This window comes from Carcharodon carcharias, chromosome 11 (genome assembly GCF_017639515.1).
Source record: "Carcharodon carcharias isolate sCarCar2 chromosome 11, sCarCar2.pri, whole genome shotgun sequence".
NCBI lineage: Eukaryota > Metazoa > Chordata > Chondrichthyes > Lamniformes > Lamnidae > Carcharodon > Carcharodon carcharias.
Window position 1 is genome coordinate 82,392,290 of NC_054477.1, and position 19,372 is coordinate 82,411,661.

The following is a 19,372-nucleotide window of genomic DNA, read 5'->3' on the forward strand; positions in this document are numbered from 1 at the left end:
CTGCGCACCCATCGAACTGTCAACGGTCAATTAAGGCCATTTAAATATCAATTAAAACACTTACCAGAGCTGCCCATCCAACCTTAAGTTTGGCAGGCAGGTGAAGAGCCCAGGCAGCCTTCGCATTTATCATGGAACCTCATCCATGGGTTGGATGAGGTTTCATGAAGGTACTTAAATTTTATCAAAATTTTTAATAACATTCACAGGCATGCCCCAGCTCATGTGACATTTTCACATGCAGGGACATGTCTTAATTTTTTTTTTCTATATTAAAATTTTCAGAACTTCAACTAATCTGATTTCTGCGCTCTTTTGCGTGCATGCGCAAAAAAGCACACTCCCGGACTCAGGCAGCCCCACCCCTACCCCACCCGCACAGGGAGCGCTCAGCGCTTCCATAGTTCAGTGACTTTGCTGAGGTTTTCAGTTCCGTGCCCTGAGATAATAGACAGAGTCCTTCTGCAAAACATCCTTTGTTACATTCTTCCCTTTCCCATTGTCCCTGAATTGAAGAACATCTAAACCATTCAACATGGGGAGCTGTTGACTCCAAAGGGACGTAAGGAAGGAGTGATGGGACTAGTTGTTAGTTGCACAAGTAGTATCTGAGAAAAGACTGGTGATGTGGTGTAAGAGAACAAAGTAAGACCTAAATGGATTTAGAATAATCAACATGGATATTTAGCCTGCTATTGTGATTGTATGTTCAAGAGTGTGATGGAGGGGAGATAATTGTTGAGAACAGGAGAGGATATTTTTAATTCGTTCATGGGATGTTGGCATCACTGGCTAGGCCGGCATTTATTGCCCATCCCTAACTGCCCTTGTTCAGAGGGCAGTTAAGAATCAACCACACTGCTGTGGGTCTGGAGTCACATGTAGGCCAGACCAAGTAAGGATAGCAGACTTCCTTCCCTAAAGGACATTAGGTTTTTACAAAAATCAACAATGGTTTCATGGTCATCATCAGACTTTTTAAATTCCAGATATTTATTGAATTCAAATTTCACCTACTGCCATGGTGGGACTCAAACCCGGGGTCCCTAGATCATTACCCTGGGTCTCTGAAATAGCAGTCCAGTGACAATCCCACCCCCTTCCCATGGGTGACAGAATTGTTGTGAGATAATGTTGAGAGAGGTGCAGGGATAAAGAAGTGTACTCACCCTTTTTGATGCTCTTGTAAGGTTATTGAACATCTTTCTGCATTGAACGCAGGCCATAGAAGTAATCCCGCTGTCAGTGATCCTCTCAGCCAATTCCATCCAAGCTTGAGTAAGCTCCTGTAGGTGCTGGGAAGTAACCTCTCTCTTGGCTCTCACAAGGACTTCCAAGGAGGCATCTGGAAAGCCAAGAACAGTTCTTCAACTCATTAGTGCTTTCACAATGTTTTCCAGCATTTTTCCTACAAAGATGCAAACATCCATTTCTGATGTCCAGTTTTAAATGAACTGCAATTAACTCTAGTTAAAAATTGGAAAGACAGTAGCTATCATCTTTGGACCCATCGCAGATCCTATATTCTCACTACAAATTCCATTCCTTTGTAGGTTCCGAGCCTGGACTTTCTTCTTAAAGCCATACTAAGCTTCCAAGCCCATTTCCCCCTTGTCACAAAGACTATTTACTATCAGCTCCATAATATCAGCCACCTGCACCTCTGGTTCAACACATCTTACACTGAAGCTCTCCTCCAGGCTTTTTCACCTCAAGACTCAACCATTCCAATGTTCTCCTGGCTGCCATCCAACCTGAAAGTCTACATAATGCTAAGCTCATCCGAAACTCGACCTGAATTAATCTCATGCCAAGGCCCATTTATTATAACACCTGCCTTGTTGACCTGTAATGACTCCAAATTCGACAATTTAAAATTTTTATTTCTTTGAATCTTTTCATGGGCTTGCCTCATTTTATTTCTGCAACCTTCCCCAGGTCTGAGCTCTGCCAAAACTCTCCATTCCTCCAATTCTGGTCTCTTGTATTTCTCTCAATTTTCCTGTCACTATTAGAGGCCCAACCTTCAGCCATCTAGACCCAATCTTTGGGATTCCTTCCCTGGACCTGTCTGCCCATCCACCTCCTTCCCCTCCTTAAAACTATCTATTTGGCCACTTTGTTAATCGTTTTTCCAATATCTCCTCCGGCTTGTTGTCCATTTTGATCTGGTTACTCCTCCTCTACCTGAGACATCTTTCTATATTAAAGGTGCAAATTATGCAAATGCAAATTATTGCCATATTTGAGGATATAATAGATATAAGTTATTAAATTCTTTAAGTTCTTAAGTTCTCTTACAGTTCTATACTTAAATTCTATAGTTAAAAACAACGTAATAATTTTTAAACAAACTAAATGCAAGTCTTTCATGGCTTTAGTGTGTAAATACTGGGATAATATACATGATTAAATACCAAGGCCGGAATTTTACACCTTGCAGGCAAGCCCGCACCCAACCCAGTTGGGTGTAAAATAGCGCGAGGGGATGTCAGGCGAGCATCCTGACGTCATCCTGCACGTACGCAATCTTCAGATCAGCGGGCAAACGCGGGTGTTGGAGCCTCACCTGCCATCAATTAAAAGGCCACTTAAGGCCATTAAAATCCCAATTGATCCGGATTTTACATTACCCGTTCCATTTCGCTCTCATCGTACAGGCAAAACGGGCAGGCGGGCAGCCCACATTTTGCAAAACCTCATCCAAGGGCAGGATAAAAAAGGTCAGCAGCATTGCCATTGTGAGTAGTGAAGAAGATAGGAGATAGTTTGTTTCTGGTTGCTTATTTGAACTTGACAGCTTCATTTCAGTTCTGAGCTTCATTCTTAGCATTTCTAAGCTTTATTTCCAGACTCATTGGTATCTCTAAAGCCCCCAGAGGATTTTGACCAAGCTGAAGGAGTGTTGGATACGGTATCTTCAGTTCCAGGTATCAGACAGCCTTCTGATACCCTGGTAATGGGAATTATGGCATCCGCTGGTGGCACCTCCTCTGAGAAGGAAGAGAGGGGCAGAAGGGAGAGGAGGCCAGGTGTCCCTTTGCAGCCTCCAGGGGAGGGACCTGTGGGAGGAGCGGCACAGGCACAAGGGGCGCAGGACCTGCAGGTAGTCCAAAGCAGAAGGGGCTACCAAAGATGCCAATATCCTGCTGCCAGGGTTTACAGGCAGCGATGCAGCTACCTCAATATGTCCGAGGTGCTATGCCGAAGGAGGCCCCATCTCTCCAGGGAGACTGTGATGACCATTTGTCATAGAATTGAGCCTGAAATCACCTCCAACTGTTTCCACCCCATGCCAGTTGCTCTGGAGGTCACAGTAACCCTCAACTTCTATGCCTCCGGCTCTTTCCAGGAGTCAGTGGGGGATCTTTGTAGAGAGTCCCAACAGCTGTGTCGAGCTGGTAATCGATGCTCTGTTCAGGCGGGTAATAGCATTTATTAATTTCCAAATGAGCGAGGCCAGCCAGACTGAGCGAGCCAGAGGCTTTGCAGTGATTGCTGGGTTCCCCCGTGTCCAGGGTGCAATAGGCTGTACACATGTGGCCATCAACATGCCAGCAGGTCAGCCAGGTGCCTTCGTCAACAGGATGGGATTCCACTCCATGAACGTCCAGATAGTGTGTGATCACAGGATGCAGATTCTGCAAGTCGGTGCCAGGTGCTCTGGCAGCTTCCATGACACTTTCATCCTGAGACACTCCCAGGTGCCGAGGCTCTTCAGTGCTCCAGCCCAACTGGATGGATGGCTGCTAGAAGACAAGGGCTATGCGTTGAAAAGGTGGCTTATGACACCTCTCCAGCACTCAAGAACAGAGGCAGAGCAGCATTATAATAGGAGCCACGCCTCCACAAGGGCAGTAATAGAGAGGACCCTAAGTCTTCTCAAGATATACTTCCGATGCCTGGACCATTCAATGGGGGCACTACAACAATCCCCAGAGTGGGTGTCACTGATAGTGTAAGCTGTGCTCTCCACAATCTGGCACTGGCAAGGGGGGACCCACTGGACGAAGAGGATGTTGATGCAGCTCCACAGGCCACAGAGGATGAATCCAGTAGTGAGTCCGAAGAGGAGCACAGTGAGGAGAATGCTGAGGGTGTGGAGGCAGACCTCTATATCCTTCAGGGAGGCAGGGAGACGAGGGAAGCCCTTATCCTTCAGTTAAGCTGTCAAAGATCTGCTTCCACCTCATGCCAGGGCTGCCGCCTCCATCCAGGATGTTTGCAATGACCCTTTCATTTGAATGCAAATTCCACTCAATGCCTGTGCAATAAGGTTTAGAGCCACTCATGTCCAGCATTACATTCATGCATACCCTGTACCAAAAAAATAAAAAGGTGAAGCATACACAGGCCATTACTACAAAAACAAAATTTATATCGTTTTCACAATCCAAACAAATTATATAATCTTATCTGGTGTTCAATTCCACACCAGTAAACATAAACAAAAACATCATAGAATAGATCACCTGTGACCCATACTTCTTGTGCTCATGGTGCCTTCAACTTATGTTTACAAGTGCCCATCTTGGTGCCCCCACCACCCCTCTGCCCTCGCTGGCACCAGCATTGGAGACAGCCCGCTGACTCTGGTGTCTTGTTGGTCTTGATGACCTTGGCGGGCATCTTCTGGTTAGTAAAGCCTGTGCTGGGCTTGCCTGGGAGGAAGCTGCCAGTGCCACAACTGGCATTTCTCCAGGCATCACAGCCTCATCAGATGCAACAGTCACTGGCAGAGGGCTAGAGGAACTGCTGCCATCATCAAGGGCGCCCTGAGGGGAGCCTACAGAGACAACAAGCAACATATGTGCCTACGTGAGGTCGCTCTGGACCTCCCTGCTCGCTATTGATCAACAGGCACCTAGCTACCTCGTCCACCTCCCACTCAGGCACAGACCACCTGAGGTCATTGCCTGTTGAGGGCTTGCAGGTCCGAGTGCAACCCCAGGAACCCCTGATTCTGCCCCTAGAGCTGCCTATCCATGAGAGTCACCTGTCTCTCAATGGATGAGGCAGTGCACTCGGCCATGAGGATCATCGCAGTGCTTATGCTCCATATGGACTCCTCCACAACAGACACCATGGCACGCATACCCTTATGGATCTCCGCCAGATTCTCCCGCACATCCTGCTGGACATCCAACATCTGTCGCCTAATTGACAACTCCAGAGGCTTATCATCTGCCTTCGACTCAGCATCATCCTGGTCTCTGACTGCCGGCGCTCTGGGCTCTCTCTGCCTCTACCTACCCCTCAGGCAAGTGTGGTGTCCTCACCGTTGTGCTCTGACATTCTAGCAGAACTACTAATGCCCACCGAGCTGCATTATCTGTGCGGGTGCCTGGTTCAGAGAGTGGGTGTGACACAGGTGCATCTGAAGCCCTGTGCTCCGCTGGCATCAGGTGTGGCTCCAAGGGGTCCTGCAATTGAGTGCGTGCTGGCGAATCTAAAGGGGAACAATGATATGTCATTAGTTTAAGTCATCACACTGTCACTGTGCATGCCAGGCACCCTGGTGATACAATGGAGATCTGCATCATGATGCCATCGTTTTTCAATGATCAATGTTTTGAGGTTCCCCTTAATGATGAGACTACACAAGAATGTTTGCACCATCCGAAGCTCTCAGCTCTGTGCACTGCACTCTTACCTTCATTTGACACCCCAACCTCTCTTCAACTGGCTGACCGAGGTGTGTGGTGCCTCTCCAGCTCCATGGTATCCTGCTTAAATCCTGGAAGGATTGGAAGGTTTGGGGGGGCCTCTGCCTGTCCGTGACCTCTCAATGTTGTTATGGCTTGCCTTCTCCTGAAAGGATAGAGATGCATTGATTAGTCCACCCTCTATCTGCAGCGCCATTGCAGCCTGGCCAACCCCACCTGAGGAACACCTTGCAGGGCGTATCCGAGTCGTGGCCCTCGAGTCGCAAGGTACTCAGTCCAAATAACCACGGCTCGCTTCCTTGGCCAGCTCCGGTGTCATTGAATGTTGGCACTCAGACTCTAACACCCCTGAAGCTCCGCGGGGTGGGGAGGGTACGGCCACACCTTAACACTTCACTGATCCGTGCCAACTCAGTACCCACCTTTGCCGAGCACAGCAAATCATTGAACGTTTTGCGGCACTGCACCCATGTGCAGCACACAATGTTGTGGCGGCTGACCTTGGCTGCCACCTCCTCCCAATCTTTCTTTGTCAGGTGCTGTGGCCTCCTCCTTCCATCTCTGGGGACAAGGGTCCCCCTCCTGGCAGCCACCTCCTCCAGGAGGACCGCGAGGCACTCATCCAAAAACCAGGGGGCTGACCCAACCTGCCCTCCAGCCTGGTGTCTCCAGCCACAGTTGAGGTCATGGCTTCAGCCTTCAGCATGCAGAAGATATGTTCTTCCCTGGCAGCCTTCAAGCAGCTACCCGTGCCGTTTTTAAACCGTCCACTGAGTCGTCATTGTACCCAGCACCCGACAGGCCCCTATCCTGGCCTGGCCCTTCCTGATCACGGGCAGGGGCCCATTTCCCGACCGGCCCTGGGCCGCTGATCATGCATGCCCGCCAAGGGTAAAATTCAGGCCCAAGTGAACAGATGGAAACACATATCTCATTCAGCTATACTTCCTTGGCTAACAAGATATCACAAATATAAAATTTAATTCATAGGATGTAAATAATGATCTGTCTTTAAGAATATACATCAATTCATAAGAGAATTATTTCAGTCTTTGGATGGTGAGTAAATGAATTACTTAGCAATTAACGTGAAGTTTGATAAGCTGGAATGAAGTTAAACCTAGCTTACTAGCTCCCTCTTGAGAATGTTCCTCCAATAACAAAATAACAAAGGTGGCTTGATCGCTGAAAATATGATTATACCACCCATAAATCAAATATGTGCTTATGTTATTCTTATTTTGTTTCTTATCAACGTGTAAAGGTGTCTATCGAAAAACTGGCATAGTGCAATGGGAAACTGCGTATTCACCTTTCCAACATGAGTTTAAATCTAGTTCAAACACATATGTCATCTGTCCAATCACTATCATGGTTCTATATTAATTTGTTTCAGCAGATTCAACTGAGTTCCAATGGGTGTAGATCAACACACGAACAGCTAAAATTTTGAACAGGAAAAGGTGAACTGGCCCATCAATCCTCGCACATACAGTCATGGTGCAAATGAGCATCATGATTCCCAAATCCTACCCTTCCCCCCAAACCTATCCAACACCAGACACATAGGGTGGAATTTTTAGGTTGGTATGTGGGCATGCACCTGACCCGATCGGACGTGAAATCACGCAAGGTGATGTCGGCGATCGTCCCGATGTCATCCCACGCTCGTGTGATATCTCAGTAGGCGGGAGAACGTGAGTACTGGAAGCACGGCCACTGACAATTAAGAAGACAATTAAAAATGTTAAAGTTCCAATTGTTCCAGATGTTTTGTGGACATGTGAATCTGCCAAGCAGACTTCGCATTTTTGATGAAACCTCATCCAAGGGTGGGCCGATCCTGTCCATAATCTACTGGAAGAGGCAACAAAAAATAACAAGCCAATTCAACAAAAACAATTTCTGGGAAATTCCTCTCTGATTCCCCCTCCCACCTTCTCAACAGTGATCGCAACTAATTCCAGGAGACCACAGTGACCATAAGACACATCACACAATATCCCATCTATCTTCCTTATGCTGCAATGTCAGCCACAGCTGGAAAGCTTGCAGCAAATCCACACTCACTGCCAGAGCTGGCCACTTGGTCTAAAGTTTGATAACCTTCTGCAAAACTAAAAGCTTCCTGACATCTAACCTAGTTCTATATTTGCATCGCTTATATGTATGCCCCCAATTCTCCCTATTGTTTTATACAAATAATCTATTCATGTCAATATTGTCTCAACCTTTCATTATTTAAAAACCAGAACCAAATCTTCCCAAAGTCTATAATTTACTAAAAAGGCCCCAGCTCTCTAAGTTTATTCTGGTAGCAATAGATTTTTAATCTAGTGGCCCTACTGAAGACCTTTCCAAGGTTTTAATATCACCCATCTCATGAGGGGACTAAAATCAGACACAGCATTCTGTGTGAGGCTTAATTTGAGGTTCAATGCAAGGATAACATAGTATTTTATATCAGATTGTCCTGCTAATACATCCTAATGCTCTATTTTCTTTTGCTATGACATCATGGCACTGGTCATGAAACTTTTGTAATTCATGCATTAAAACAGTTATGTCTTTTCCTACTCAACAAACCTGTGTTCAGGACCCTGCATGACATACACACAATTGACACTGACTCTGCCTACATATCTTCGACTAAACTTATTTATATTAAATGACAACTCCTTGCCCAGGTCCCTTTCCACCACCACAGCAGGATCTGATTGTAGTCATTTTTTTTTCACTGCCAAGGTTATAACAAGAGCACAAATCTCTGTATCACCTTTGAACTTGCACACAGTTCCCAGTGAGACTCTGCTGTAGAATCAATAGCAGAATCCATATTTCACTATGAATTAGTACTGCATTTGTGATATCATGTAGCAATGTCACAAAATATATAGGAAAAATCTTTCATTGTGTTGCAGTGACATTTCTCAATTCAATAAAGGGAAATAAATAAAGGGTCTAGCTTCTCCATCCATAGGTGAGTTAACAAGTTATGCCTCCCAATCGCACATGTGACTCTACTGCTAACTTTCTTAATTTTCCTTACAAGAGACTAAATAATTATTAGGAATTAGATGTTGGTGTACTGCTACTGGAATGGAAGGAAATTAGGTTCCCCTGTAGGAAAATGTTTAATGGTAAGTAAAGGCACTATCTCCAGCACACTTTTATAGCTTAACCCTGCCTCTCTCTTAACTTCCCTTTTAGTGTTATTAACTGACTGAAGGAAAAGCTATTCACAAGGAACCTTTGACATCAATATTGCACTTTGTTAACTCCCTATCACCATCTGAACTTACATTGGCTGTGTTATGATCCCAAAGAGACTGGTAAATTTTAATAGAAAGGAATCCCATAAGGCAAACAGAAAGACAACCAATGGGCATATTTTCATTTTTTAAAAACTTCTATTGCAATAAACTACCTAAAACCAACATAATTCAAACATTAATTGAAAAGGAAGGATCTTTCAAACAAAAAGTTAAATTTCATTTCAATAGTTGATAACTCAAATAGTTATAAACACTCAGATTACCTCTCGCATAAATGTGGTACCATGGGCAATCTCACAGTCTTTCCAACTCAGTCTCCATTTTGTAGGATCTCTCACTTCCCATCTAATTGTTTCAGTCCTTGAGTCACATACACCAGCAGTTGTATCCCATCCAATGTCCCCGAACATTGCCAAGGCTCACAGCTATGAGCCCTCTCTCATTCAGGTCACAATAGTCCTGATGGCACAGAATCCCCAGAGACTCCCTTTTCTGAGTCTTTAAACAGTCTGGTGGGCTCTGACAACACTGAAAAAGCAGCAATGGCTCTTGTCCAATCCACAATCCCTTGTTCCTTTGTGTCTTCGGATCTCTGCTCTTTCCAACTGGTTAACACACACAACAACACAATCTCTGCTCTATTCTCAGAGACCTGTTTCAACACCAGGATCTGTTTGAAGATGCCAGACAGAAAAGCTTTACAGTCAGAGAGAACCTTACATGTTTGTTCTTTACACAAATTCTCAATGTGCTCTGAACTGACAAGCAGAAAACACTAGCTGATTCAACCCAACTGCAATTCACTTTCTATTTACCCTCTGCATCTTAGCTGTTCATCCCATGGCAACCTCAGGTCACATGGGCATTTACATATGAACATATGAATTAGGAGCAGGGGTAGGCCACTTGGCCCCTCAAGCCCACTCCGGCATTCAGTAAATTCATGGCTGATCTGAATGTAACTTCAACCCCAAATTCCTGCCTACCCAGTTAACTTTTCACCCCCTTGTTAATCAAAAATCTCTCTAGCTCTGCCTTATAAATATTCAAAGACTCTGCTTCCACTGCCTTTTGAAGAAAAGAGTTCCAAAGACTCAAACCTCTGAGAGAAAAGATTGCTTCTCATCTCTGTCTTAAATTAATGGTCCCTCACTTTTGGGGGGGCCTAGGGGCAGGTCTCTACTTACCCCTTATCTTTAAATAGTGACCCTTAGTTTTAGATTCTCCCACAAGAGGAAACATCCTCTCCACATCCACCCTGTCAAGACCCCTCAGGATCTTAAAGGTTTCAATTAAGTCACCTCTTACTCTTCTAAATTCCAGTTGATACAAGTCTAATCTGACCAGCCTTCCCTTATAAGGCAAATGGCCCATTCTTGGTATTAGTCTGGTAAACCTCCTCTGAACTGCTTCATAATCAGGAAACTAATCAACCTTCTTTCAGAATACTTCTCAGCCCTCTTTGATCCTAAAGAAACATGGCACAAAAGAAAATAAAGACTCTTCCTAGCACATGGGTCATCACAGCTGCTATGAGGGGTTAATGATGCCTTGGACCTGCAAACATTGGAATGGTGGGATGCATGCAAACTCCTAGGTGAAGTGTGAGCAGCCATAAAATTCCTCCAACACTGTTTTATTGGGAAAGGAAAAGGTAGTGCATGGCTAGGGGCAAAGAATTACAACCTTGAAAGCTTTGGCTGCACAAAAACAGGAAGTTTGTTGCTCAGAGGCAAACAAAGAGGAAAGGCTGTATTAGACATGAAGCAAGGAACTGAATCCAAGGATGGACACATAACGTAAGGCAGAGCACAACTCATTTCACATTTATGTTACCTAACAAAGTTTAACAATGGTCATGTTCTCAACAGTTAGTTCTTCAGGAAATCATGTACATAATTATACAACAAAGCAAGCTTTTATTTCTTTCAAATCCTCAGGGATACCTTGGAGAAAGAGATCATTAGCTCATAGGAACTTTTACCCTATCCTCATCAACTCTGTTTTGGTATCTGACCTGTTCTATGAAAAACCCAGTTCCAGCCACTCAGGAAGAAGTTCTCTTTTATTTATTCTTTCATGGGATATCAGCACCGCTTACAAGGCCAGCATTTGCTCCCTTTCCCTAATTGGCTTGAACTGACTGGCTTGCTAGACCATTTCAGGACACTGTTTAAAAGTCAAGGCCATTCCTATCGGTCTAGAGTTATGATAAATTTACATTGTTTGAAATTGATGTAGTTGAATCCGAAACTTGGGCCTTAATCTAAACAAAGGAAACTATGGCAGGAATTTTCTGAGCCCATTGACGTCGGGCATCAGGGTGGGCACGGGGAGACAATAATGTGAGACGGACAAAACTCGGTTTCACGCTGTCATGAAACCAGTTTGCGATCATCCGATCTGCCTGTCAATGACAGGCTGCGTTTCCCACTTCCACATGTCAGGAACCTAATTTCAATGCTTTAGCATCACATTATAAGCCCTGCTAACAGGAATCATCCCCCCACGCTGGATCATCCGGGCATGTCAGCGTCATTGTATGCTGAATTGATTCACAAAGGTACATAAGCAACGTCCACCTGATGGGCTGCAATTCACACGGGATTTCAAGGTTTGTTTGCCGACCTTGCTTCAGGCAGCACTCACAGTCATCAGCGCCAGGCTTCACAGGCAGCACCACATCACTTTTAGGGGGGCCGACGGGGCAGGTCTCTACCTCAGACCAACCATAAAGCGGGGGTGTCTTTTCAATAGCTGCAGGGCTAGGGTTTGCTTGGGGAAGGGGGAAAAGTGGCCTCAGGGAAGAGGCTGGAAGGTGAGGGTTGTACTGGGAAAGGGGTGTATCACAGAGTGTGTTGGGGGGGCACAAAGTCCTCCTTACTAACATCAGGAAGCTACTGCCAAAATCAGGAGAGCTGCCTCACAGACTAGTCAAGCAACAGCCTGACATAGTTATACACATGGAATCATACCTCACAGATAATGTCCCAGACACCACCATCACCATCCCTGGGTATGTCCTGTCCCACCAGCAGGACAGGCCCAGTAGAGGTGGCGGCACAGTTGTTTTACAGTTGGGAGGGGGTTGCCCTGGGAATCCTTAATATCGACTCCGGACCCCATGAAGTCTCATGGCACCAGGTCAAACATGGGCAAGGTAACCTCCTGCTGATTACCAAGTAGCTCCCTCCCTCAGCTGATGAATCAGTACTCCTCCATGTTGAACAACACTTGGAGGAAGCACTGAGGGTGGCAAGAGTGCAGAATGTACTCTGGGTGGGGAGCTTCAATGTCCATCACCAAGAGTGAGGAATAAGGAAATGGCAGAGAAACTAACAAATGTTTTGGGTGGAATCATCCCAGATTTGCACAAAGTCCGGTAGTGGGCAGGGAAAATGACGTTTTACCCGTCGGCCGCAATGACGGCTTCTCACACCGTCTCGTCCCAAACCCACCGCATTAATTATGCATCCAGAGGAAACACATCATTTCCATGGAAGGTGGGGTCTCATTCACCCACAATGATATCACCTCGCCGCTTCATCACATCAGGTGCCACATCTAAAACGCAGCCGCACACACACCTCTCAGTCCTTCCAACCAGGACTACTGCACAGAAAACAGCATGGCCTGGAAAGGCAAAAATGCTGCACCCCCTCCTCCAGCTTAGTGACGCATCCCTCGAGCACCTTTTGGACATCGTGGAGGCCCACTGTGGTGTCCTCTAACCCTGCTCTGGTTGCAAGCGGGACTGCGGCATCACCAATCCAGCATGGGAGGCGGTGGCACTGGTGGTCTGCCCTAGTGGCCTGGAAGAGAGGACAGCCATCCAGTGCCACTACAGGATGAATGGCCTCATCTGTTCCGTCAGGTTAAGTCACTCTTTTCATCTTTCTCAACTGACACACTCACAAACTCAGCACACATCGACAGGGATCCCATGCCTCAAGAGACAACACCACTAACTCTCACACACACCCTCACATCTCCATCAGACTCATAGCCTCTGGAGCTTTGTGTCCTCAGCCTGTCCATGGCTCCGCTCACCACACAAACATTTCACGCAGTGCCATGTGTCCTGCTCACACTCTCTCCATCTGTTTTCAAGCAGGAGAAGCCCATTCACAACTACAAGGAGAGACCCCAGACCAATGGTGGAGTGGCCCACATTAGGCTCCTTACTCACTTTGAGGAGTGGGCCATCGCGCTGACTGGTGAGGATGTGGACCTTGCCTGCAGCGACAGTGAGGTCAGCGGCAAACACCTTTGTGAGGATCCTGTATCATATCATTCCTCTCTCAACACAAATGTGAGTGCTCTCTCTCCTGTTTTTGACCCTGCTGCCATGCACTAATTATCTCAACTTTGGTTCACAGGGAGCTCTGCCAAGCAACCGACACCCTCAGCCAGCCAGTCCCTCAGCTCCATCCAGGTCCTCATCCCCAGCCAAGAGGACATTTCCTGCATTGAAGACCCATCACAGCGCTTACACACACCCTCCACCAGCGCAGACACATAAACGTCAATGGGTCCTAGATCTAGAGCAGGCTCGAGTTCACAATCTTGTGGTCACGGCATGGACACGTGTCCGCAGCAGGAGAAAGCAGGTTCAGCTGAAATCCCCGTCACTCAGAGGACTGTTGGGGAAGAGTCATATGATGAACCTCTGGATTTGGCCTTCCAACTCACCCTGGAGAGTCACCAGAAGGTGCAGAAACATCACACAGAACTGTTAGAAGCCCTCAACAGAGTGGCTCACAAGTCGGAGGAGTGCATCCGCCTGCTCTCTGATGAAGTGGTGCCCACATGTGCATGTATGGAGGTCTCCACGAGGAGGATTATGGACGCCATTGGAGACCCTGGTCCAGCAGAACACCGAGATGAGTGCAGACTTGCACTCCATCGCGGGTGTTATGGGTGAGTTCTTGCAGTGGCAATGCAAGAGGGAAAGGGAACCTCAACGTCCCTCCCGACTTCTGCACGTCACACTCGTCAAGTGTGTCCTGCACCAGCGTGTTTTCTCGCTGATGTGGGCTGATGATCCAGCCGGGAATGGGGGATGATTCAGGCAAGCTGGCCTTATAATGACATGCAGATGTATCCCAATGTCCAGTGGCAGGAAATGTGGCCCACCATCAATAGGCTGAGCGGACAATCGCAAACTGGTTTTGCAATGTAGTGAAACCAATTTTTGGCCTTCTCATCATATTGTCTGCTCACATCGCCTAACATGTCCAACGCCAGCGGGCACAGGAAATTCCAATCTTTGACTCTGTCTTCACGGAGGAAGATACAGAAAACCACCCAGAAACACTAGAGAACCAAGTGGCTAGCGGAAATGAGGAACTGAAAGAAATTAGCAGGAGTATAGAAGTAGTACTGGAGAAATTAAGGGGACTGAAAGTTGATAAATCCCCTGGACCTGATGATCTACATCCCAGAGTGTTGAAAGATGTGGCTGTAGCGATAATGGATGCACTGGTGGTCATCTTCCGAAATTTTATAGAATCTGGAACAGTTCCTGCAGATTGGAAGATAGCAAATGTAACCTCACTGCTTACAAAAGGAGGAAGAGAGAAAATGGGGAACCAGAGACCTGTTAGCCTGACATCAGTAGTAGGAAAAATGCTAGAATCTATTATAAAGGATGTGATCATTAAACACTTAGAATATAATGGTAGGATTGGGCAGTCACATGGATTTTTGAAAGGGAAATCATGTTTGACAAACATAGTAGAGATTTTTGAGGATGTTTCTAGCAGAATAGATGAGGGAACCAGTGAATGTGGTCTATTTGGATTTTCAGGAGGTTTTTGTTAAGGTCCCACACAAGAGGTTAGTAAAAAAAATTGGAGCATGGATTGAGGGCAATATATGGGCATGGGTTGAGAATTGGTTAACAAATTGAAAACAGAGAATAGGAATAAACTGGTCATTCTCAGCTTGGCAGGCTATGACTAGTTGGGAATGGCAAGGATCAGTGCTTGGGCCTCAGTTATTCACAATCTGTATCAATGGTTCAAATGTGGGGACCAAATGTAACATTTCCAAATTTGCTGATGACATAAAACTAAGTGGGAATGTGAGCTGTGAGGAGAATGCAAAGAGGCTTTAAGGGGATTTAGACAAGCTAAGTGTGTTGGCAAGAACATGATAGATGGAATATAATGTGGAAAATTGTGAAGTTACCCACATTGGTAGGAAAACCAGAAATGCAGAGTATTTTTTAAATGATGAGAGTATTGATGTCCAAAGGAACCTGAGTGCCCTTGTTCATGAGTCACTAAAAGCTAGCATGCAGGTGCAGCAAGCAACTTGGAAGGCAAATGGAATGTTGGTCTTTACTGCAAGAGGATTTGAGTACAGGAGTGAAGATGTCTTGCTGTAATTGTATAGTGCCTTGGTGAGACTGCACCTGGAGTATTGCGTACAGTTTTGATCTCCTTACCTAAGGAAGGATAGAGGGACTGCAACAAAGGTTCATCAGACTGATTCCTGGGATGGCAGGATTGCCCTATCAGGAAAGATTGGAGAGACTGAGTCTGTATTCTCTAGAGTTTAGAATAATGAGAGGTGATCTCATTGAAACATACAAAATCCTTCCCATGGATACCCCCATGCATGCACATGTGGGCACCACTTCATCAGGGAGCAGGTGGATGCACTCTTCTGACTGGTGTGCCACCTGCTGAGGGCTTCCAACAGCTCTGTGTGATGTTCTCCCACCTTATGCTGACTCTCCACAATGAGTTGGAGAGCCAAATCCAGAGGCTTGTCATCTGACTCGGACCTCACAGATGCCTCTTCCCCAGCAGTCCTCCAAGGGCTGGGGAGCTCGGCTGAAACTGCCTCCTACTGCTGCAGACACATGTCCATGCGGTGACCATCAGATTGTGAACCCAAGTATGCTCTAGATCCAGGTCCCTCCAAGATGTGTCTCTGTGCTGGTGGAGGGTGTGGGTAAGCATTGTGACAGGTCTTCTAGGTGCTTATTTTTAGCTCTTCAACAAAGGAGGTGTCCTCTTGGCTGAAGGTGAGGACCTGAATGGAGCTGAGGGATTAGCTGGCTGAGGGTGTCAATCACTTGGCAGAGCTCCCTGTGAACCAAAGTAGAGATATTAGTGCATGACAGCAGAGTCAGAAGCAGGGGAGAGAGCACTCACAGTTGCGTTGAGAGAGGGATGATGTGGGGCAGGATCCTCATCTGGGTGTTCGCCGCCAACCTCACCATCACACAGGCACGGTCCATGTCCTCACCAGTCAGCGCGATGACACACTCCTCAAAGTGAGTGAGAGGACTAACGTGAGCCACTCCACCCCTGGTTTGGGACCTCTCCCTGTTGTGAGCCAGCTTCTCCTGATGAAAACTGATGAACAGAGTATGAGCAGGACCCATAGCACGGTGTGGAATGTTTGTGCGGTGAGCAGAATCATGGACAGGATGAGGATGTGAACTCCAGAGGATATGAGCCTGATGGGGATGTGAGGGTGTGTGTGAGAGTTAGTGGTGTTGTCCCTTGTGGTGTGAGATCCCTGTCGGTGTGTGATGGGTTTCTGAGTATGTGAGTTGAGAGTGATGAGGTGGTTTACTTACCTTGGTGGAATGGATGAGACCATTCACCCTCTTCCTGCATTGGGTGGCTGACCTCCTCTGTGCTCCAGTGGTGCTGACCGCCACTGCCACTGCCTCCCAGGCTGGATTGGTTGCTCTGGTGGACCTTCTGCGGCCAAAGCAGGGGTAGCAGACATCATACGGCCTGCCACTGCATCCAGCAGGCGCCCCAGCAAGGTGTACTAAATTTTGGGGGCTGCCACCTTCTTTGCTTTGGGGCCATCTGTCACCTGGAGTGGTCCTGGTCTATAGACATGAATTAGGCTGCGCTCTGTTGTGCTTTAAATATGGCGCCCGGAGCGAGGAAATGCTGATGTCATGATGTGGTGTGCAAATCCAAGCCCACCCACCAGTGATCCAGAGTGTTTTCTGTGAATGAGTTATTAACAAGGCTAATGCTGGAATGGGACAATACGGTGTGAAAACCCAGCATTGCAGCCGGTGGAAAAATGACTTTTTCACACCTACTACCACACTTACCTCAAATCTGGGACAATTCCACCCTTTGAGTGAATGCAAATAAGGAATTCAGAGTGTGTTTATAAGGAAGAGGGAATGTGATTTGACTTCACAATTTTTATGTACTGAAAATATTCATAGCTTATAACTGCTCAATCTCACTCCAGCTACCTCTTCTCTTCAAGGAGTCAGCCAGGGGCCCTCACTCAACTCCTGCGGGAGCATCCAGCCCAGTCCTCTGCCACCCAGCACGTCCCCAATCCTGGTCACCCCGGCAGCCACAGCCCTCCTCTCCGACAGCCACTGAAAAGGACAGAGGGGCGGATTCCTGAGCAGCGGCTCTCTGACGATAGCCGCTACTCCTGACGGGGGAGAGCTGCGTCGCGAGGCGATCACTTTCCAGACTTTGATCAGGTCCTGGTAAAAGACGGGCAACGCCTGCAAGGAGCCACCGAGGTCCCTCTGCTCTATAAACAGGAGCTGCACATCATAATTCAGGCCGTGCACCTGGCGGAAGAAATACGTCACCAGGGCAAACCATCTCGGAGGAGGCTCAATGTACAGGTATCGCTGCAGAGTCTGAAGATGGAAGGTCTCCACTTGTATGCGTAGGCACACTATCGCCTGACCGCCCTCCCTAAGCAGGAGACTCAGAACCTCAGCAGTAACCCAGTGCAATCTTTTGTCCCAGAAGAAGTCGACTAGGAAGATGTAAATCTTTTAGAGTTAAAACAATTAAACTAAATTAACAAAATGAGGGATGAATCAAGCACAGCCCCTAATTCAGGTCAGCTGTTAAACCAAGAGTAAAGTTTAAAGGAAACTTACAAACTTTAAACCAAAATGTGAGCAAAGGGGTCAATAAAACACCCCAGTCCCCGTGGTGCCCACCGAGCACGGAAGGCCTCGAGAGTGCCGGCAGACACTGCGTGCTCCCTCTCCAGGGGCGTGGTCCACGGACTCCACAAGACCACAAAAGGGCAGGTGTCTTGGGAGTCTGCGAAGCTACACATTCTACGATTATAGGGGACTGCTGCATGCAACACCCTCCAACCCAGGTCCCCGATAGAAAGAGGGAGGACACCTCTGTAGAGGGTCTCCCATCAGGGGCCTCCACTGCCAGATGGCAACAAGGCACGCCAGGGCGTGTCCGGGCAGCGGACAAGGGCTAGAAAATGGATAGTGTGCAGCAGCAGTCCGTACAGAAAGCTTCTCCACGCCGTGCCAAATGGCACAGAGGGCATGTCCCCAAGGCGGCTCATATTGCGGGGCACCAGCACCCGAGGGAGGGTTCAGGGCTTGGGGCCAATGTGGATTTCCGTCTGAACAGGGGAACGTTCAGCAGGAAGACCACTTCGCACCTGGGCCACCTCAAGAGCTAAAATTACATCGGGTCTGAGCACGACTGTCCTTAGGTCTTGGATGGCATTAGCTACGAGCTGGTCACTCACGGACGCGCGACGTGCCAACTCCTGCGGGAGCATCCAGCCCAATCCTCTGCCACCCAGCATATCCCCGAACCTGGTCACCCCTGCGGCCACAGCCCTCCTCTCCGCCAGCCATTGAAAAGGACGGAGCGGCGGATTCCTGAGCAGCGGCTCTCTGATGATAGCCGCTACTCCTGACGGGGGAGAGCTGCGTCACGAGGCGACCATGTTCCAGACTTTGATCATGTCCTGGCAAAAGACGGGCAACACCTGCAAGGAGCTGCACGTCATAATTCAGACCGTGGACCTGACGGAAGAAATACATCATCAGGGCACACCATCTAGGAGGAGGCTCAAAGTAGAGGTATTGCTGCAGGGTCTGAAGGCGGAAAGTCACCACCTGTGTGCGTAGGCACACTAGCGCCTGACCGCCCTCCCTAAGCAGGAGACTCAGAACCTCAGCAGCGACCCAGTGCAATGTTTTGTCCCAGAAGAAGTCGACTAGGAAGATGTAAATCTTTTAGAGTTAAAACAATTAAACTAAATTAACAAAATGAGGATAAATCAAACACAGCCCCTAATTCAGCTCAGCTGTAAAACCAAGGACAAAGTTTAAAGGAAACTTACAAACTTTAAACCAAAATGTGATCAAAGGTTTCAATAAAACACCCCAGTCCCCGCGGTGCCCACCGAGCACGGAAGGCCTCGACGGTGCTGGCAGGCACCGCGTGCTCCCTCTCCAGCCGCGAACGTAGCCGCAGAAGAGAGACAAACAATCGGGCGGGACTCCCTCCTCGATCGCCCACTGCCTGGACCTGTTAATGGCCAACTTGGCCAGGTCCAGGAGCAGGTTCACGAGGAGGTCCTCTTCCTTCCCGACCCCCTTCCGCACCGGGTGTCCGTAGATCAGAAAAGTGGGGCTGAAGTGCA